Source organism: Papaver somniferum, chromosome 11, assembly GCF_003573695.1.
Source record: "Papaver somniferum cultivar HN1 chromosome 11, ASM357369v1, whole genome shotgun sequence".
NCBI lineage: Eukaryota > Viridiplantae > Streptophyta > Magnoliopsida > Ranunculales > Papaveraceae > Papaver > Papaver somniferum.
In genome coordinates this window covers 59,504,510-59,528,184 of record NC_039368.1, presented here as the reverse complement: position 1 = coordinate 59,528,184, position 23,675 = coordinate 59,504,510, and the positions used below count along the sequence as shown (strand labels likewise).

The following is a 23,675-nucleotide window of genomic DNA, read 5'->3' as shown; positions in this document are numbered from 1 at the left end:
AATTTAACGTCCGATTATTTCAAAGACAAAATTTGAAAAGTATAAGTTTTTCCAAATTCTGATTTTTGGGCCATCGTACATTCGGAACTTTACAAAAACATTATCCTCCGAATATTACAAGTTCAAAAAAAACTGTTTCCTGGAACCAAACAACACCATAATCGGAAAGAAAGTTGACTCATAAAATAACCGAATATTACAATCGGTAGGTTGTTTAACAAAATAATCTACCGATTTCGTATAATCGGCTAGTTTTTATTAATAATACTCCGATTACATCCATTACATAAAGTTCAAACGGCCTTAACCTTACAATTTCGTCAAAAGCACCTAAATCCATACTCCTAATTGACCATAAAAGTATTAAAACAGATCATAACTTCCAGTGACCATAGAAATTGTCCCTCTTGATTTTGTAGCATCCTTCATGTTCAAATCGTTTCCCGTAGAGGTCCACATACCGGCGATCCGCAAGATTTCTCTGAAATTACGAATGAGTAACAAGTTAGTACTAACTTTTGTTAATGTGAATTGGAGTTACAGAGATACTTACTCGTTTTTCATACGTCCACCAAGGAAAAGCGTTCCTAACAAACCGTTCCTCATCTTCAAGTTTGTCAATCTCCTTATCTAGCGCATTCTTTCTCATCTTAATGTCATTGGATGATCTTCGAATTCGATTACCATCTAAGGCCTCAAATACCATTAAGATACGGTTCCATATCTGCTCTTCGGATTCCGATTTGTGGAGCTTGTGAACACGATCATGAGTAGTTACCACAACCCACGCTCTATAAATAGCACAATCTTCTTCTTCGGCAAAAGCAATATCCATTTTTTGTTATGAAAATTAAAACTGAAGAGAGGAAAGAGTTTGGTGCAATTGGGGTGATAGATATGAGTTTCTTTATATAGGTTTAGGGTCCAACGGCTCTTTTTGTTTTTCCCAAAAACTCCAACGGCTAATTTGACGAAAGTTGAATGTGGAGAAACCAATAATCGGTAGGTATTAGATTTAGCATATCTACCGATTATGGTAGCTTTCAAAATTTGAATTTGCGGCAACTTATAATCGGTAGGTTTTGTAATATATTTAACTCCCGATTAACGCTGAATCCAAAACACGAACCAAGAAATACTGCACCACGTATAATCGGACGTCTGGCAAATATTTTGGCCTCCGATTGCATTCGGAGGGTAACAATGTTATCATATCCTCCGAATATATAAGGGTAATTTCGCCATTACGAATTACACGAGATAAGGGCTGGCTACATTTTCCCTTTGGGTGACCTTTTTTCTTTTATTGTTGGCCCCTAAATCCTTTTGAGTGGCCCCTAAAAACGCCAGGATAAAAATAACCCAAAAATAAATAAAAAGAATCTAAAATATGTATTTTAAGCTTCAAACAGAGCTTATTTCATGGATATATATTAATTAAATAATTATTACATAAAGAAAGCAGGACATAATAATAATAAATGGAATTCTTTTTCATTTTTTTTTAAAATGAATGGAATTAGAAACAAAATAGGATCGACCTTATTAAAATAAAGAGCCAACATCTATATATAGACAAGTAAAATCGTGTGAAACACGTACATGACCCAGATCAACAGCACAAGCACACAAAGTAGAAAATAACAGAACTGAGCTAAAGGCGCACACACTTATTAAAAGCTACCAACGGCACTACCAGATACACACAAGCTAATAATAGTAAAATGGTTCACCCGGTTGATGAAGAAATTAAGATCTCTTTAATCCCAACACATTGAGTACTATCCCGAAGTAATCTAATGCGTAACCCAATCTAAGTAGCTGCAACTTATTAGCAGTCCATGGAGGAAACCTAAACCAAAATTCAGTTAAGAAACTTTTACTCACTACTCCCTTTTCATGGCTAAATGTGTCGAATGAAAACTTTCCATGGTACCTCCCAAATCCACTTTGACCAACGCCTCCGAATGGAATTGTATCACATGCATACTGCAAAAATCAAATAGTAGAGTCGTCAATTCATCAACATATTTAAAATATCTCTCATTAAACTTGTATATATATGTAGAGTATGGATGTACATGTAAATTTAGAGAAATTACTTGAATAACAGCATCGTTGAATGCTAGGTTTCCTGATGACGTCTCATTTATCATTCGTCTTTTTAGCGTGTTATCATTGGTGAAAACATATATAGCAAGAGGCTTGGGCCTTAAGTTTATAAACTCAATACTGTCCTCCATTTTCTTTAACTGTAAAACCAAAATATAGATGGACTTCAGTTCATTATGAAAACATCAACTATGTGGGGGAAATATGAGCTTCGGATTGTTAAGTATTTACCGTGATTATGGGAAGTAATGGACCAAAGATCTCATCAGTCATAATCTCAGCTTCAAGTGGAGGATTCAGCAATATTGTTGGCTCAATGTACCTGTATTTGCAGTTTTAGAAGATTTCCGTTGGTAACTGAAATAGTAACAAATGACAAACAAATCAAAAATATATAATAGTTTTAAGTAAATGGTTATGGGTTTCGGAATGTTTTACAGGTTATCTTCGTCTAAAGAACCGCCATGAATGATAGAGTTACAGACTGCAGGGTCCTTAAGAAGATTCTTTAATCTTAAGAAACGTTCCTTGTTGATAATCCTCGTCATTGAATCTCTTGGATTTTCACCGTACATTCTCTTGATCCAGGTTTTCAATAGTTCGATCTAAACAAAGTCAATTTGTCATCATACTGAAAGTTACATATAGTACTAGGCTACTATATATGCTCGGATTGACAATCGCGGAATGAAAGAAAATGGATATTCAGTAATAACATACCAGTGTAGGTGCGAATTCCTCGTCAACGAGAATATAATCGATTCCTATACAAGCTTGACCACCACATGTTCCATATTTTCCAGCACTTATTCTCTTTATAGCAACCTTTTGAATCAAAATGGCAAAGAAAACCTTTAGCGACAACTCTTTCATGACACCATTGACTATGCTCCAACGTTAGATTGTTTGAAGATGGAAGAAAGGTTGGAATACGCCATTCATAATGGAAAAATGATCTGCAAACTCAGTGATAAGAAATAATTCATGCATATATTTACCTTTCTATCCCAAGAGCGTGGTAGAGAATAAATAACAGCAGGACATTTTCCTCCTAATTCTAAAGTAACAGGCGTTAGGTGCTTCACAGCTGCAGACATGACAATACGTCCCACTCGTGGACTCCCTATAGAGAATGTGCCACCATTAATTTCCATTAAATACTGAATAAAACGCTAATGCCTGATAATGCTGCACTGGTCTTGGTCTCGATTCTGCTTATAAACTGCTTATATAAAGAACATAACATGAAGGTAATTTACACGTCATTATTTATTTTAATGAAAATGATGCTGATTTAAATGAAACACCTGTGAAGAAGATCTTATCCCATTTCATCTCCAATAGTCCTCTGCGACCATAACACCGCCTTCTACAACTTTGATAGCTTTGGAGTCCAAATACATTGGTATGGCAGTTGCAAGCAGGGAAGAACAAGTAGGAGCTAATTCTGAAGGTTTCAAAACAACAGTGTTTCCAGCAGCTATTGCTCCTATTAGTGGTTCGAATGCGAGGCCTATGCTTAGAAAACAAAAACACATAACAAATATAGCACTTAGAGTTACCCCAAATATTATCTATGCACACATAAATCATTAACATGATCACCTGGACCCAGATTGCACAACTAGGTAGCAATAACCGAAAGATATAACAATATCATCATTACAAAAACATGTTATTAATTAGCTAAAGTAACTATATCCGAATTATTTTAGTGACAGTATTCTACATGCATGGCAACATAGGAAGAATTCATGGGCTCATACTTCATATCATTTTGGTATTTAAGTAAGGCGCAACCCCAGAGCAGTGTCTTAATTGGATATGCAATACTACCCGGGAGTCCATGACCAACTTAAACACCACATTAAACGAATAAGTTTAAATTACTTCTGATGAGTACTTACCGAAAGGAAAATTCCAAGTGGAGAATATGAGAACAAGACCTAGTGGCTCTGGCTTAATTTCTGCAGTCGAAGGAAATGCAGCCACAGGTAGTTTTGCCTAAAAACATGACAGCCATGGTTAGTTCGATACACATTTAAGCAATTGTCTCTCCTAACGAAATCATCAAAGCCAGGTTTACTTCCTTGAAACACAATAAGATCATGTAAATTTACCTTTTTGGAGGCAACCCAATGTTTCAAACTCGCCAATGCAACGTTAAGAGTTTTTACTAAAACTCCTATCTGCAGTAACATGAAAATGAGGAAGTGTTAAAAGGAGGGGAAAATGAAATTAAGTTTATTCCTGCTAGTTAGAAGGTGGGTTATTTTCACCCATGTTTATAAAGAGATCAATAAAAAAATTCTTTCTTTTGAGGTCGGCATCCAGATCGGAAATTTACGGTGTTCAAGGAACATGTAGAATCCACTATAAACGAAGGAATCAGATTGAAAATGTAACTTGGACAAATTTTGTTTGTGGATAACCTAGGACCTATCGATCAATCTGTCGATAACCGAGTATCGATTAATACGGCTCTTATGTTCAGAAATGAAATGGTAGTGATGGTGGTTGTCAGTTAGGTGAGTGTGTAATTTATGTTATTACGATCCGAGTAATAATATAATCCCTCCGTCCTGATTTAGATGTTGTATTGCGTTTTCTTTTATTTATCCTAATTTACCTGCTATTATTCATAGTTTTTCGTTTTTTCTTTTGCCCGGATTATCCTTAGATTGGAACAGAAAGGATAAACTAGGGAAGAAAAACGAGAAAATATAAATAATAACAAGTAATTTAGGACAAATAAAGGAAAACTCAATACAACACCAAAACGAAGACAGAGGGATTATATTATTACTCGGATTGAAAATAACATAAATAAATTACACAGTGCCCAACAACCACCCAATCATTGTATTGGGAAGGTACAAAAAAAAAGGAGAGATGTGTTTTCTTGCATTGGAGAGTGCAAAACTCCACTTTCAATAAATGCACATTTTATAAATTTATGTTAATTTGCATTCTCCAATGCAAGTTTATACTATCTCTCCTATTTTTATATTTGCTTTTGTATCTTCCCAATGTAAAGATTGGGGGTTATCTTATGCAAGGATGCACAAGATAACAAAACCCCTATAAAATTTATTATTTTCTGATTTACGGTTCAAAAGATATTTAAATTTTAAATTTTTATTTATTTTTTTAAAGACATAGAAAAGAGGAAAAAAAAAGAGAAAATTTCTGATACTATTTCAAAATCATGAATAATGTTAATCCTAAGACCAAACAATAATTTCTTAGACCAAACTATAAATATATTTTTCAAAAAGACCTTAGAGCAATTGATCTAAGTTAACAATATCAAAACAAACATCCTTATTCTGATAATGTGGCTATTTTATGGTTTCTACTTAGTTCAAAAAATAATTAAATTATTGACCAGGGATAAAAAACTACTCCCTCTGTTTCAAAAAGACCGTCTTCTATTCCATTTCCCTCAGTTTCAAAATTGTGTTCAGCTTCTGTTTGTAGGCATATTTTTTCAATGAACTCTCTATTATAACATTTAATTTTTTATATTTATAAATGCGTATTAATGAGACCTAATCTAAAATATTAAAGAAATTTGTACAATTAAGGAAACAAATATATCCTTCATTCCTTTTAAAAGACAATATATTTGGCTCCAAGAATTAAATTCCCTAAAGAATTTATACTCCATAAATTCGATATTTTTTAATTTTCCTTTTTAATTTTTCTTTTTTATTTCAATGAACTCTCTTAACAATTTTATGCAGTTTTTGATACTTGCATTTTTATTAACATAAAATAGGTAAATAATTAAGGGTAGTCCAGTAAAGTATTATGATCTCCCTAATATTTTAACAAGATCAAAACGGACTGTCTTTTTGAAACGGAGGGAGTAAGTGCAAGAAACAGTAGATCCATCATCTTACTTCTCTTTTATGTCTCTCTCTTCTCTTCCTCTCCAAAAGAAAAAAAAGTAAAAAAAAAAAGAAGAGCTAGCTTCCTTTTTTCTTTTAAATTTTAGTCAATAGTTAATCAAATAAAATCGATTTTTTTGATATCTTTCGACAAATTTTTTCGCTATTTGGGCGGTTTTTCTTCTCCCATTTGAGGCGATTGTCTCTTCCCTTTAAGTACGATTTATTCAAAGCTTGTTATTCTCGATTCAAAAACATTAATTCTTCGACACAATATAGTTTTGAATCCATTCTCAATCTAAGATATTTAGGGCATCCAGGTTCGTTTGAGTATACAAAATTACAGGCAAAATATTCTTTTCCTTTCGGAGGATCTTTTATCAAAAAAGAAGAAAACCAGGTTAAATAGTTGGAATCGATTCCGAATAATACCACCGGTCTTCCCTACTACATAAACAAGAGTTGGACATCTTTACGACTTATAACTCTTTCTCTTTGCGATACACTTGTAATTGATATCTTTAATTGTATTATGATTTTAATTATTTCGTATTTTGATATTTTTGTTATTCTTATAATAAATCATACTACCATACTTTCATTTTTTTAATTTGGTTTACTTTTTATGCCAAATTAAAAAAAGCAAAAATAACACTTTTTTAGAAACAAAGAGAGTATAATAAGTATTTCGATTGACTAAAAAACGTGTCATATGGGTGGAGGGGTCGCATTCATTAATTATGTGCTCGTCCCCATCCCAGCAAGACATGCTAATTTTCCATAATAAATGAGTAGTCATTAATATCTCGTCAATTTTCCATAATAAATGGATCGTCATTAATATCTCATTAATTTTTCAAAATAAGTGAGTCGATATTAATATCTCACCAATTTTTCATAGAAAACGAATGTTCGTTGATGTCTTATTGATTTCCAAACTAAATGGTGACAGATGTGGTGGTGTCGACCAGTGGCTATGCAAACGGTAGTCGTAGCGGCGATGGGTGTTGGTGAGTGGTGGAGATGGGGTTGCCATCCTTGTCTCCAATAAAAGTAAAGCGCCCCTTTGGATCACAATATGCGAGGGGCCACTGAAACCAAATCTGAGCGGGAAATTACGGAAAAAACAGCAGAAAAAGCTGTATTTAAAAAAAAGAAAAAAAAATTTTTTAAGAAAAACAACTTTTGCATTGGTCACGTTTTAGAAACTACGATTCTCAAATCCCAATCTCAATGACTCACGGTACAAATTCAAAATCTTTTACTAAATGATCCTCATTTCTCCGGAGAGTCATTAAAGTGTTATACGTAGATCCAGATATTTAGTAGCCCAAGTTAATGCAGAACTATAGGCTTAGTCTGTTGTTGTTAACGTAATTATTTTCTTTGGGCATCACCATTAGAGTTCCAAAATTCACTACTTTATATGCATTATGAAAATTGTTTTTTGAAACGCAGGACCTGGCCTGGTAAGGCCTACCCCGCAACGGATATGAAGAAGAAAAAAAGAAGAAAATAAAGTGAGCGCATGCAGGAGTGCGGCCAACCGGTTAAGTGATTAAGGGAGTCGAGTGGAAACCATCCACATGTTTAACGTGTGCATGCCTTTCGAAATTTACGACTCTTCGGTTTCTCTCGACTGTATAGCATGTCGTTTTCCAATAGTGTGTGTTTAATTAAATATACTCGAATGATAATTACCTCATCTCTATAAGCTTCACAATGAGGTTTTCCCAGGTCTTTATAAAGAGCCATGAAGATCTCTTCTTCTTTATCACTCAGTAGAGCGAGCATAGCCTTCAACTGTGATCTCCTCCAGTTTACGCACTTTGTCTTCCCACTTCTTAACGTTTCTCTCAACTCCTCCACTTCCCTTTCCAAATTTTCTCCAACAACACTCCCCATTCTTTCAACCCTAGACCTTTCCTTCTCACTCTCTCTAAAATGAAGCTCACTCTCTCGAAAATGAAGCTCACTCTACTTTGACTCCCAGATTTGAACTCACCTTATATCAATCACTACTGCCGTACTGCGGGTCTCTCCCATTTATATTTAACTGCTAGCGACTAACCACCTTTGTCATTTTTATCTCTTTATGTCTCACAGTACTCTCAATTATCATCCCTCTAGCATTTAAACCACCTCAACTGCTACACTGTTCGTTCGTACAACCTCCACATAACGTATCAATTTTGCCTGTCTCTGATGCCAACTTACTTACTTGATAGAGTAAGATACTAAGACTCCAAAACCCAGACCCCTCTCTTCGAGATTCGTGTAAAATGATTAAATCTCAGTCATTGATTAAATTTTTCCAAGAGCTGTACATAAAAATTGAGATTGATGCTAAAAAATACTACTATTGGGACTGCACTAGGATCGGTTTTTTTGGGGGTTACTATGATAGTTATAACCAAAATGTGGATTTGGGAACCTAATCTATGTAAAAGTTCAAAAATATCTTCAATAAATTTAACTTATTCTCCTTTTGCTCTTCCCGTTAACTTATTAATCTAGTTAAACAAAGAAAAGAAAAACTGAACATCATGGAAAAGAGAATTTTTTTTTTGAAATATCATTCGGTCTACCTCTTTTTTTTTCTTCTTCTCTTCTTCGTTTGAAACGATTGATCGTCGATTTAAAAAAAAATCATCATCAATTAAATTCATTGCGTAAAACCATGATGAAGATAAAGGAAAAGACATGATAGAATTCGAAACAACCTACTTCTAAACCAGAAAAATCAAACTCATCAAGTGAAGATGGAACTAAAGATCAAGAAGAAGTGAATGAAGGAGATGAACCAGCCGTCGAGACTCCTGATATGACTGCAATAAGGTATGAATTGAAAAATCCACTCTTTATTTAAGTATTTGAATGATTATTCAGTTGATTTCGAAAAAATTAGGTCTGAAAAAACAGTTTCAAAAACTATTTACGGCTTGGAGTTCTTGTTTTCCCAGCCGTAATTATTTTTTACAGTAGGGAATACTAAGAACTCCTAGCCGTAACGTAGTTGACTCGGATGTGAATGAGAAATCCTAACCTCATCAATTTTTTTACGGCTAGGTTATTCCTAACCGTATCTTCTTCTGAAATTAATACAACAGTAATGTTTACGGATATACGTTATATATGTTACGACTTGGTTGATTGCTCAAAGTCCCATCTGTAGGTGTCATGGTTAGGTTATTCCTAGCCGTATCTTCGTTTGTGTTTGAAAATTAATCCAGAGATAGTGTTTATGGCTAGGTTGTTCCTTTGAGAAACCAAGTCGTAAATTCTATTTCCTAGCCGTTGTTAGTATTACGTCTTGGTCGATTGCTCAAGGTCCCATCTGTAAACTTGTTTGCGGATTGGAATCACAATTTTTCATGGTCATTGTTTTATGTTACGACTTGGTTGTGTCCTGCTTTCCCAACCGTATTTACTTATTTGCTTTTGTTTTGATTTCAACACCATTATATATAGTTTGTAATCAAATTTTGTTAGAGCATAGCTCGGTTGAACCCACCAAGCATTGGTATGTCAAGTTTGCTTGTCATATTTTAGTGAATCAAAACTCATTTAAAGAGTCGCTTGATTATATACTAAAGTCAACTTCGTATAGGTTAGCTAGAAAGTTACTAGGATATGAGACTTACAAGTATTACGTGAAGACTCGAAGAATGTGAAGAAGTAAAGAGCTACATCGACGACATCATCCTTCCACTTGAGGTTAGTAATATTTGACTTGAACTGTTTCATACCTAACTTATCTTTCAAGTCGTGCATATTGAAAACATAACTGCGAAGCTGTGAATGATTACACTCCAGTTAGACATAGTATTAAGGAATTACAATACGAAGTATAACGTCTATCTTTTGAACTTCGTATATAAGACATCTACATAATCGTATGAATTCTATTGTGATTATGTATGGGTATGGGTGAATATTTCGTACTAGGAACAATGTTTTACATTTGTTTAAAGGAAGTATAATTCATAAACTTGTTTTGTGAATCGAAAAGGAAACCGCTAGGCTTATTGGTACTGTTATTCACTGTAAATCTTTGGATTACCAATATGTGTGTTTAGTATAACCGCTCATAACTTGTTTATGTATCTTGGTAAAACTATTCAAAATGCCTGACTTTTGTATTGGTATGACTTTTATTGGTGAAACCGATCTTAAGTAATCATCTGAGATGGTATGATCGATATGTTGTAATTGGTATGACCAACTCTAGACATGGGGGAACTGATCCTAGTAAGAGGTGCAGCCAATCACAAGCATTGGGAATCGATCCTTGTAAGAGGTGCAACAAGTCTTAGTAATTGGTAATCGATCCTATAACTTGTGTAACCGTTTACAAGTTAAATACCATAAATATGTGGTAACCGATCCTAGTACCTAGTCAACCAATTTTTGTAAAGCTAGTGTGACCGATCCTAGTACCCACATGGAGGTAGAACCGAAGCTTTGTGTTTTGGTAGAACCGTGAAACCCATTAAGGGTGATTTGATAGGATAATCAATCACATAGTTCTTGGAAGTCAGATGAACCAATTCTAAACTTGTTTGGAAGTGTGTAAAAATGGTCCCAAGATTGTAAATATGAAAAAGGATTTACAAATTAAAGATGTCAACATACTTTGAACATGTGCAATAACTCTTATCTTTTATTGTTCAAAGATATTCCTTAATAACTAAAGGAGAATCCCGGATCGAAATAAATTGAGAATCTTTTAATTAAGGTTTTTAGTTTCTTTATACTTTTAATTTCCAGCAATTAAATGCATATCTTTAGAAAATAAAAATTGGTAATGTGCATTTACTAATTGGAGATTTTCTACTGAGATTTCGGTCAATATTTGGACAGAGCATTTCCAGGAATTATGACAACCGTATATTCCTTTATTGCATATCTTTGAGAATATTCGGTTTTAGGAATTCCTTTGGTGTCCAAACTTCCTTGGTCTATAAATATTGAAGTTTGCATTTCGAGAAAACTAATCCTCAGAGCCAGCAAAACTACCTAGTTGTGTTGTTACTGGTGGAGACGTCTATTCGGAGAGGAAAGTACCCTAATCAGGCGAAATCTCTTACGACCGCTCGTTTTAAAGACTTCTTTGGGATTGGAAAGCTCTACGAGTACCGTTAATGGGAAACTAGATAATTGCAGTTTATTATTAGTTTTCGATTGATTTGATTGACTAACGGTTGTTAAACTTTTATTCCACCTAGTTTGTGTATGCTTGAGAATCTTCTCTTCTGATATAAGATTCACTCAAACTAGATCGAAGTGTCGACGGGGATCTTTAGAATTGTTTGTAGATCTAAAGACGTCTTGTGATGATCCATCATTAACAGACTCCGTTCTGTGTGTGATTGATCACAAGAGATTGAAGTTGTTTGTGTGCAGGTGTTTATTGAAGATCTAAGAAGATTTGAAGACAAAGAATATTTCTTATTTGAGTTCATAATCTTTGGGGCGCACAAAACTTGATCGGATGGGGATCCGACTATAATCGGTTTATCTTTGTGATAACCTTGATTGATTATTTGAGTAGATCGGCATCAATAAAAAAAATTGTGATTAAGAGTATTCATTGCATAGTCTAGACAATTACTTTGGTAGTTGTTAAGAGATTGATCTAAGAACCTGACAAAGGAGTTTATTGGGATAAACGAAAGAGCCTTTTGTCAAACTCATATCACATCGTTTGAAAAGAGTTGTTACCTAACACATTTGTTGTTCCTTTACTGTTTGGAATACAAACCAAAGGAATTGTCTCAAGTGCGTGACTTATTACAAGTTGGAGGCGCATGGATACTGAGGGAACTAGGTGACTATAGGTTTCGTTGCTTGGTCTCAAGTATACGAAGTTGGTTTAAATTTTGTATAACGGCTTAATTCTGAGAGTATTCAATTCTGGACAAGGTCCCGGGGTTTTTCTGCATTTGCGGTTTCCTCGTTAACAAAATCCCGCGGTGTCTTTTACTTTTCTATTTCGCAATTATAATTGTTTATTAGAATTAGAAGTAATATACACAAATGTTAATTCCTATTTACTTGATAGCAATCCTATTGTGTTTGGTTAAGTCCGAACCTATTATCAAGTAATCATACTTCGTTACTGTATTGTCTCGATCTTGTATCCATAGTCAATAACACAAGTTATCTTGTTGTCGTATTGTCTCGATCTCGTATCCATAGACGATCACAAGAAATGTGAACCGATTAGTTGTATTGTCTCAACTCAGTCCATAGACAATCACTTTCGTAGAAATGACTTATAGGTTGAAAATTTTTATATTGAGGTATATTTAGGTACCCTCGTCTTTTCAACTTTGAACAAAGGAAATCAAAGGAGGAAGGAAAGATCACAATAAGTAACACCTTGTAATGTCCAGACTCCGCAACCTCGTCACATAAAACCATTGGGTGAAAATGAAAGTGGAGTTGTCACTGGTGGAGGAAATTAATGTGGAGTTGTGTCGATGATGTATTTTTAACAAAGGCTAAAATTATAAAATCATAACTTTGCATATTTCTGATCTAGCTCCAGACGAGCATGTGACATTCATATTTCAGAATTTAGGCATGAAATCTCATGTCACGATAATATCTGAATGAGTGTATAGCCTCTCAGAGAATGCATATGCAATCATTAAAGTGATGTAGTTTTGAAAGTGGTAAGTAGAGTATCGTTCAAACTCGAACTTGTAAGATTCGATTTCAGACTTAATAAAATATATACAATAAAGTTGTCACAGTATCGAGAGGTACTGAGACTCAGGATTCCACCAAATTCCATTCATGTGATTCAAATAATAATTCCAATCAATTATAGATCAAATATTAAAAATATGGACTCTTATTCTTTGCCAAAAAGTAGATTTTTGAAAAGCAATGATTGTAAATCAAAAGCATGATGTATCAAAAATACATAGACCAAGCATACACCATCAAATGAAATCACACCCATTCAATAAAAATCATTAATCGATTAAAACTCAATGCAAATAGTCATAAAAGAATTATTAGAATTACCACATGCGTGAAATAGGGCTTCCTCCGTCATCCCAGTGTTGGGGTTTAGCTTCTCATATCAAAAACAGGCTCAAAAGAATAAATCATGGCTCAAAAGTTGTTTTTATTGAAGAGATGATATGATTCAGTGAATATGCAACGACGTACTGGCGTTACAGAGTTCACTGTTACAGGAGGTGTGGCTAACTGAAGATAAATGTGGCTGTTCAGCTGTTACAGAGAGAACACTGTAGCAGTGTTGCGAATTTGAGACGCTGTTCTTCGTTCTGCAACGCTTGTTCTTCTTCAGCAGCAGCAGAGACAGGCTTCCTGTAATCTCTGATTCTCGCCTCCTGAGCTCTCCTATCGACCCCAAACTCTCGACAAACCTCGATTCTGATTTATGGGACTCGACCCATCCTTTTATATCACTTAGAAACCTCCCGAATTGAATTAAATTCCTTTTTTTGTTTCTTGGAAGTCACGACAATAATCTCTTCTAAAAATTGTTTCACGCGTTTCTGGGATTCCAAACTTATCTCAAATTCTTCCTTAGATAGATACCAATCTTTGGGAAGTTTTGTAGCACTTTAATCTCCCTAGAATTCCAAAAATAGCTCCAAACAGGGACCCGTGTGTAACTTAACCTTGATTTCCTTTTTCCGGCTATTCTAGCCAAATTCAGCCCATGAAATCACCCATATTAGCATTGTATATCCATATCACGTCCATCCCATGAAAATAGGCCATTGAATCTCATTAAAACACGTCCAATAATCCAACCCTAAATCTGCCAGAACTGTTGTAACTTTTTCCCGCCATTTTTTGCATTTGAAGTTTGAAGAAGATGACCTCCCCCTATCCAGTTCTGGTGTCCCTTTAGCACATGCCCGAAATGGGTTACCCCTTATCCAAAGTGAGAGTCCGTATAGTAATTTTCTCCCACGAGCACAAAAACCGCTTTTTGAGCCAATTTCGCCGCAAAAGCTTATTTCTCCAAAATACCTATAAAGACATAAAATAACCAAAATAAATACAAAATCGAGCACTAAAAATATATACAATTGAGATCATATTAGACACAAAAATGTGTTTATCAAATACCCCCAAACTTATTATTTGCTAGTCCTCGAGCAAAAATAAAATAAAAATAAAATCCTAACTCACTAACGCAGGCACCGTCGATTGCATTTAGCGTATGCAACAAGCCTTTAAACCCCTAGGTGGCCCTAGTGGCCGAGCTATAGTCTCGGGAGGGCTTACAAGAGATATACCCACAAAACCTTTATACTCCAGACCGTAGCTATCTATACAGAACCTTGGAAGGCACTAAAGAATCTACTTGGTTGGCATACTTATTGACTACAGGAGGAAGTACCCTGATGCGAAATTCCAATTGTTGTACACGAGTTTGCACTCAAGCATACTAAAATTCATAATAAGTGACAGAGCTCTACTCAGATAGTTGCACTATGGACATCATATTCGGAGTCAAAACTAATCACATGGATAGATCAAGAAGATGGATATAGAAAAACATAGATGGTTTTGATGTTTACTAAGTGAACGGCGTTTCCCATATCTGTCTGCAGGCCTCCGCCAAAATGAACCTATCCTAATGGATTGAGATATTAGTCTGACTAATATCAACACACTGGCATATACAAGGGAACCAGTGGTCGATAACCTAACTCTAGGTAAACACAACTGGCATATACAAGGGTACCAGTGGTCGACTTTATTGAATTTATTCCTTTTGGTCAAATGGTCTGGTCTCAATATTTTTTTTTTGTTTTTTCATAATAATAATTTTTTTTCAACTTTTTGGTAACTACCATTTTTTTATTTTTTATTTTTCATGGTATCTGAATCACTCTAATTCACCCTAGCATTGGTAACAACTTGAATCGTGGGCCCCACCTATCACTTAGAGAAACATAGTTTAAAAACAAAATAAAATAAAATAAAAATAGAAGTGAAAAGGACTCAACGAGATATGGTGAAACTATCATGTTATTCCTAACAACTGAGCTTTGTGCTTTTATGAATAGACTCTTCTAGATGTTGCCATCTAATCAGATTGGTTCCTCAACTCCTACAATCAAAATGCTTTCATCCACTTAGATTAGTTAGTGCAATCCTAAATAGGCATAAATTTCTAAGCTCTGGAGTTTATTTATTCATACTGCAACTAAAAAGTTTCTCCCATACCCCCAAACTTAAATCTAACATTGTCCTCAATGTTCTAAAGATGAAATTAAAAGCATGAACAAGGAGAAACTGTTACCATTTAAAGCAAAAGAGATAAGGAAAGATATTACCGTGTCGCATGAATGTTGGGTTACCTCCCAAGAAGTGCTAAGTTTAAAGTCTTCATCCAGACTAAGAAAGGATTAGTCACCTCATAGAATAAAGTAATAGCCGAAATTTCTGTGGGTCATCAAAACCAAATAGAGCTATCACAAATAAAAGGAATCTGCAACCTGCCAAGAAAATTAACAAATAAAGCGCACCCTTGTCTAGTTTCCTGTTTAAGACAACTACATCTAGCTGTGGTTCAGGTTCAGGTTCTATAATTGGGTCCAAATAAAATATTTTCATGGATTGGAATTCCTCAAAGCTAAGATCCGGTTCAGGTATTAGAGTCTGAAGAAACTCAAGTAAAAATTTAAAAGCACATAATAATAACCTGAATAATTGGGGATCCTCTAAGTCAATTATATTTGACTCACAGAGTTGACCATAATAATAGTCATTCTTAAGAAAATGTGTCGACCCTAATATCCTAAAGTAATTAGGTTTAGTCTCAAAACTTAATATCCGACACATCTGAAAATCATACGTTCCCACAATTGGAAGAAAAGTTTTTGGTGGGAAAACAAAGTCAATCTTGGTATCATAGCCTGGGTTAACCACATCAACCAGAGGATGGGTTTCTAACAACTGAGCTTCTCTATGGACATCATTAGGTTCGGGAAAACATGTATGAAGATAATCTTGTAATATGGTTGAGGCATAAATGTCAAGTCCTACACGAGGGAACTTTCTAAGAGTTAAAGCACATGGAGAATGATAATCACCCCCAAACTTAGAGTTTTCTGTGTCTCTAGAAAGACTAGTCACAACTTCCCTAATTTCTAGGTCATCAGATTCCTGGAAATGGTCAATTGATTCTTCTAAGTCAGGTTCATCCTAACTCATCTCTACGAGTTCATCTTATTCGTCTAAGACTATTGTTTCTAAATCGCTAGACTCTAAAACATTATTCTCAGAATAAACTCGTTCCTCTAAATCATTATCGGCTTTGTAAACAGGAAATACTACATCGTCTAAAACGAGGGTATCTCTAGTCAAATCCTCGTCCTTTTGAATAGGTGAATAATTATTAAAATTATCGGGATCTGAACCAAAAATAACACTATCATCATAAAGTTCATTTGGAGTAACAAATTCCTGATCACTATGCCTACATATTTCAAATTCTTCATCAACACTATCCTCGTCATAATCATCATAATAGCATGAAAATGGTTGAACCTCATCTAAACAAGTAGTGTTACCAATTTTATCCTCGTCATCTTAATTATGCAAATAACTATCCTCATTTTCAAGGGTACTATTGGAATCACTGTATTGGAAAGTAAGATTATTTCGAGCAAGTCTTTCGTTCGTCTCAGCCATCAGCTTGAGGGATTCCTCTATAGAAAGTTCACTCATTATTGTAGTTCTTTCGTCTATAATTACACTATTCATCTCAGCTAACTTACGCGTCGACTCAGCTAACTCCCTGAGGGACTCTTCTAAAGGAGGAATAGGAACAGAGGGATCATAAAAAGGACTACTTTTTAATAGTTTGATTGTATCCTCTAGAGACGAAGAACTAGTACTATAATCTTCTTGCTCGTAAGACTGATGTATGTGTGGATAGTAATTGGGCTCATCGTATGACCCATATCCTTCCAAAGGATGGCGTTCCCAACCACTATTCCCAACATGGTCATGAAAAGGATGATGTCCATATTCAAATTCAGGTCGATAATCATTGTATTGGCTTCTATCATACCAGTTCGACATTCTTAATCGCAAGGGAATTCTACACAATCACAAACAAGGCTGACTCGACCAAAACAAACCTAAATTTCTAGCAAACAAAAAGCATGATGGCTCCACTTAGATTGTCACTAGACCAGCTTCTATTCTTTCGAAAAGGAACTCGTTACAATCTGCGCAAACCCCTCTGGAATCAATCCGAGTCAAAGTAAGTTGAATCAAGGCGAGGGAAGCTCAGTGGAGCTTTGATACCCAAGGCCTCATCGGTTACAAGGCGGCGCAGTCACGCATTCAACTCACAGAAACCGTCAAGAACTTCGAAGTATGCTCAAAAGAGTAACCAATATTCTTCGAACGACTTTCCTATTAAGCTCATTACCCTATAGGTCTCGTTCTAGTCAAAATTTTAGGCTTAGGTTCGCGTTTGGTTTCGTGTTCCTAAGGCGGGCAAGAAGAGAACGGTGATGAAATCCGAACCCTTATCTTGTATGGCCAGTCCTTGCCCTTTACTAGGAATTAAAAGCAACCGTATTCAAGTCCTCAGCATATATTCACCTTAAGGAATACAGTAAACCCGCTGACAGGGGATTCGCGGGTGTTTCGAAAAACTTACCTCCCGTACCAGACGGGCGAAGAACCGCTGAAGTCGACTCGGGCCACAACTCCTATGTTATGTACGAACCCGAGGGGCCGAGGTGATATCGTAATCACCGTCCTTCCCTGCACACAGTTTGTATTTAAACCAACCCTTCCTTAGGGTTTAAAAATAATAATGTCCAAAGTCCAATGTCCAAGTGTCCAAAAAAAAAGAAAAAATTACAAAAATAGCAAACCCTAATACAGTTCTCTCTCTCTCTTTTTTTTTAATAAAGAAAAATAAACAAACCCTAAAAAATAAAATATCTAAAAAGAAATTGTCTTCTTTTCCGTTCTTTTCGCTTTAATCTTTTGCTCCAAGTCTTTATGCTTTAAGTTCCAGTCTTTACGAAATCACCAAACTCCTTGGCTCAATTCGCTTTATGATCCAAAACCTGTAGACAAAAGACAAATGCCCAAAAACGTAAAAAAGAACAAAAATAAAAAAACCTAAAAAAAAAAAAAAAAAAAAAAAAAACTAAGTCTAAAAACCCTAAAAGCAAATCCCGTCGCGGCGCCAAAAATTGATGTAGTTTTGAAAGTGGTAAGTAGTATCGTTCAACTCGGACTTGATAAGATTGGGTTCTAGACTTAAAATAAAATAGATATAATAGGTTTGTCACAATGTCGAGAGGACTGAGACTCAGGATTCCACCAAATTCCATTCATGTGACTCAAATAATAATTCCAATCAATTATAGTCAAATATAAAAATATGGACTCTTTCTTTGCCAAAAATAGATTTTTGAAAAGCAATGATTGTAAATCAAAAGCATGATGTATCAAAAATACATAGACCAAGCATACACCATCAAACGAAATCACACCCATTCAATAAAAATCATAAATCGATTAAAAATCAATGCAAATAGTCATAAAAGAATTATTATAATTACCACATGCGTGAAATAGGGCTTCCTCCGTCATCCCAGTGTTGGGGTTTAGCTTCTCATATCAAAAACAGGCTCAAAAGAATAAATCATGGCTCAAAAGTTGTTTTTATTGAAGAGATGATATGATTCAGTGAATATGCAACGACGTACTGACGTTACAGAGTTCACTGTTACAGGAGGTGTGGCTAAATGAAGATAAATGTGGATGTTCAGCTGTTACAGAGAGAACACTGTAGCAGTGTTGCGAATTTGAGACGCTGTTCTTCGTTCTGCAACGCTTGTTCTTCAGCAGCAGCAGCAGAGACAGGCTTCCTGTAATCTCTGATTCTCGCCTCCTGAGCTCTCCTATCGACTCCAAACTCTCGACAGACCTCGATTCTGATTTATGGGACTCGACCCATCCTTTTATATCACTCAGAAACCTCCCGAATTGAATTAAATTCCTTTTTTTGTTTCTTGGCAGTCACGGCAATAATCTCTTCTAAAAATTGTTTCACGCGTTTCTGGGATTCCAAACTTATCTCAAACTCTTCCTTAGATAGATACCAATCTTTGGGAAGTTTTGTAGCACTTTAATCTCCCTAGAATTCCAAAAATAGCTCCAAACAGGGACCCGTGTGTAACTTAACCTTGATTTCCTTTTTCCGGCTATTCTAGCCAAATTCAGCCCATGAGATCACCCATATTAGCATTGTATATCCATATCACGTCCATCCCATGAAAATAGGCCATTGAATCTCATTAAAACACGTCCAATAATCCAACCCTAAATCCGGAACTGTTGTAACTTTTTCCCGCCATTTTTTGCATTTGAATTTTGAAGAAGATGACTTCCCCTATCCAGTTCTGGTGTCCCTTTAGCACATGCCCGAAATGGGTTACCCCTTATCCAAAGTGAGAGTCCGTATAGTAATTTTCTCCCACGAGCACAAAAACCGCTTTTCGAGCCAATTTCGCCGCAAAAGCTTATTTCTCCAAAATACCTATAAAGACATAAAATAACCAAAGTAAGTACAAAATCGAGCACTAAAAATATATACAATTCAGATCATATTAGACACAAAAATGTGTTTATCATAAAGCCTCTCAGCTGAGCTTTCAATATATGTATATTTCATCATTTATACTAAGAAATTTCACTATTCACTTCTGTATAGAATCGAGAGTGATTGGACGGCTTCTAGATGGATTGACCACTAGTATAGAGCAATAACGTCTCTAGGATGTCGTAAATATTCTCTGACTATGCAGAATAAACATTCATAACGAGCATGATGCTTCTACTATCTACTATCTCATACCTCGACTCTCGAATAAGTATAATGCTCTTAGACAGATTGCTTACTAGTGTAATATTTATCAATTGAAGTCCTACAAAATAATCTGTTTTTATCATAATATCTCATTACTTCAATTAACGACTATTCTCAGCTGAATTCCATGGATTTGTAATAGGTATTCACTTTTCGGGCTTATGGGCCACCACCGAGTAAGCCCTGAGAAAATGGTGCGAGTGTACTTATCTATAATGCATGAACAAGCACCCCAAAAATATGGACGAATGAGGAAATATGAAGAGCTAAGCAAAGTTAGAAAATAATATCGCATGTGATACAATGGAGGTGTCCAAGGCCCTGAAAGTTCTTCAATTTGACGGGCCAAGCAGAGGCATTCACCTGAATGTCACCAAAACCAAGATATTTTGGCCTAGTTTCGATCCAAGAAGAGAAGTAGCAGGCATTTTCCCTCCAGACATTGGTAAGCTTTCAATTGATGTGAAACTCTTGGGGTGGACCAGTTAGCCTTGATTTGCAGTATTGTAGTGACATGGTTCACAGTAGGGTTGACAAAACTCTACAACTCATGGACAAGATTAAGCAGCTACAAGACCCGCAAATCGAACTGCTACTATTACGCAACTGTAGTGGAGTTTCCAGGATCTACTTTACACTTCGTACCACCACCCATTTGGAAATACAAACTGATGTTGTACATTTTGATAATCACCTCATACAATACTTGCGACAAATCGTTGTTAGAGATTGTTTATGGGTGAAAAATGTTTCTGCTAGTTTTGGTAGATTTGGGTGTGTGGATGAGAAACGAGTCTAAACCTAAAACAAATGCACTGCACGGGAGTACTTTATATTCGAGAGATCAATCTGTACAATCCTGGCCTAAACCAATAAATTGTCGTTCCAGTCTTGCTTCGGTCACAAAGTGAAGGAGAAGGGTTGGTCTTAGGGAGGGAAGCGAAGAAGGTGTTGAGACCAGAATGGTTAATTATGAAGGTGTGGCTAGTTTATGACTTGTATCAGAAATTGGAACTGGCTTGCGGAATGAAAACTATCAGTTCTTTGGTATTTTCTGGATACTGTGTTGTTGTTCTCACCAAAACTTGTTGTTTGATGGTAGTTTTTAGCTTAGGCTTAAAATCGTAAAACCTTAATCAAACAGTGACGTCACACTTGAGTAATAATGTCGCCACTAGCACATTTATTGAACCATTCAACATGTCTGCGTAAAGTTAACAGGGTACCTTTTTTCTGTATATGCCATGCTCCACGTAAAAGCCCTCGGTACTGACTGGCATCATATCTACACATGCAAGCCACATCTACGCGCCAAAGGCATGCCGACCATGCCAGCCGCACCACCGTGCCAATGGCATGCCATGCCAGCCACATCTCCGCGCCAAAGGCATGCCAACCATGTCAGCCGCACCACCGTGCCAATGACATGCCATGCCAACCACATCTCCGCGCCAAAGGCATGCCAACCATTCCAGCCGCACCACTGTTCCAATGGCATGCCATGCCAGCCACATCTCCGCGCCAAAGGCATGCCAGCCGCACCATTGTGCCAATGGCATGCCATGCCAGCCACATCTCCGCGCCAAAGGCATGCCAATCATGCCAGCCGCACCACCTTTCCAATGGCATGCCATGCCAGCCACATCTCCGTTCCAAAGGCATGCCAACCATGCCAGCCGCACCACTGTGCCAATGGCATGCCATGCCAACCACATCTCCGTGCCAAAGCCATGTCGGCCATGCCTCCATGTTGCTGGCTGTCAAACGAAGGGTTGCAACAATCAATGGCCACCCTTTCCTCTGAGATGCAAATCTCAACCGTCCAAGTTCGCCACCAAACGCGTGGCAACTTTTACCCAATGCAAAGCCCTAATTTTGGTCGCGCCTAAACTATGCCAAAACTCTAATTTTGGCCGCGTCTAAGACTATGCCAAAATCCTAGCTTGGCCGCGCCTAAACCATGCCAAAGCCATTCCGGCCATGCCTCTACGCCGTTGGATGCCAAACGAAGGGTTACAACAATCAACGACCACCCTTCCCTCTGAGATGATAATCTCAAGTTCGCCACCAAACGCGTGGCAACTTTTGGCCCAATGCCAAGCCCTAATTTTGGCCGCGCCTAAAACTATGCCAAAATCCTAGCTTGGTCGCACCTAAACCATGCCAAAGCCACGCCGGCCATGCCTCCATTCCGCTGGATTCCAAACGGAAGGTGGCAACAATCAACGGCTGTCCTTCCTCTAGAGATGCAGATCTAAGACGCAGAAACTTGCCACCAAACGACTTGTGGCAATCTCTTAGCTACGGGGCCAACTCTTGGCCACGGCGACAAAGCCCTAATTTTTCCATGCCAAATCCATGCCGGCCATGCCTCCATGCTACTAGTTTCCAAACGGAAGGTTGCAACAATCAACGGCTATCCTTCTCCCTGATATGCATATCTTAGCCGTACAAACTTGCCACCAAACAACTTGTGGCAACCTTTGGCTATGCTACCAACTCTTTGGACACGTCACATACTTGGCTATACCAATTCTTTGGTCACGGCACCAAACCCTAATTAAACGCCAAGAGCATGCGCAAGCCATGCCCGCACCGTTGCCACGCCACCGGCTACCAACGGAAGGTAATCATAATCAACGGTTAACCTTCCTCTCAAGATGCGAAATCTCGGCCGTCAAAATCACCACCGAACCGGCAAGCCTCCCAATATTAACTTGCCAAACAATAGAAACATGTTACACGTTTTCCACGAAAACACTCGAGACATCAAAACATGTCACAAACTGGGGGATGCTCATCAGGGTATTGGTCTGGCGGTTTACAACGTACGGCATACACTACGCCCGTTACAAGAAAGTGTCATAAGAGTGAGGCGGTTAGTAAATACAGGAAGTAATGGTGAAACGTCTCCTTCATTATGGAAACATCAATTCCAGGCGTTACCCGTTACCGCTTTCTTCCATTTACTCAACCGTTTCCACCTCTTACGAGACCAGAGTACGTTTCTGTTGCGACTTGTATAAATAGGTCTCACCTATTTCCACCAAGGACAAGCATTCGTCAGGAGAATACAACACTCAGAAATCACTTGTTAGCTTTCCCATCTGTTAGCTTTCCACTTTCTGATACAAGTCGTCAAACAACTACTCTTCCCGAATCAACTGTTCTGGTCTCAACACTCTCTTTGCTTCCCTCCCTAGACCAACCGTTCTCCTTCACTTTGTGACCGAAGCAAGTCTGGAACGGCCATTTCTTGGTTTAGGCCGGATTTGTACAGATTGATCTCTCGAATCAAAGTACTCCCTTGCAGTACATTTTTTAGGGTTTAGACTCGTTTCCCTCCCACACACTCGAAATTGCCAAAATCAGCAGAAACTGTTTTCACCCTCAAACAATTGGCGACCACAGTGGGAGATTAATCTATCGGTCACAATATCAATTCCCGATTTCCGATTCCATCTTTTCAACCCAGATATCGAGATGATGGAAGAAGACTAGCCGCCGCCTCGGTTATCAGACGATTCTGAAACGACTGGGGACTTAGGAATGATTGGGGACTTTTCATAGTCACGGTGCCGCCGCCCACAAAAACTCAGATTTACAACAGAGAGATCCATTTTTTTAGGATACTCTAAAAAGCAAGTAAGTCTCATCAGACAAGTTGTATGTTCTACTGCCTAGGATTTTCACATAGATAGTAGAAACCGACATCCATGCTATCCCCATGTTTCATCCCAGACTTTCTACTGACAACACAA

The 23,675-nt window shown here is 37.0% G+C and overlaps 1 pseudogene; it reads right to left on the bottom strand.

The window, feature by feature from the left end:
* Positions 1–1,663: 1,663 nt before the first annotated feature.
* Positions 1,664–4,313, bottom strand: LOC113324457 (annotated as a pseudogene).
* Between the last annotated feature and the right edge of the window lie 19,362 nt (positions 4,314–23,675).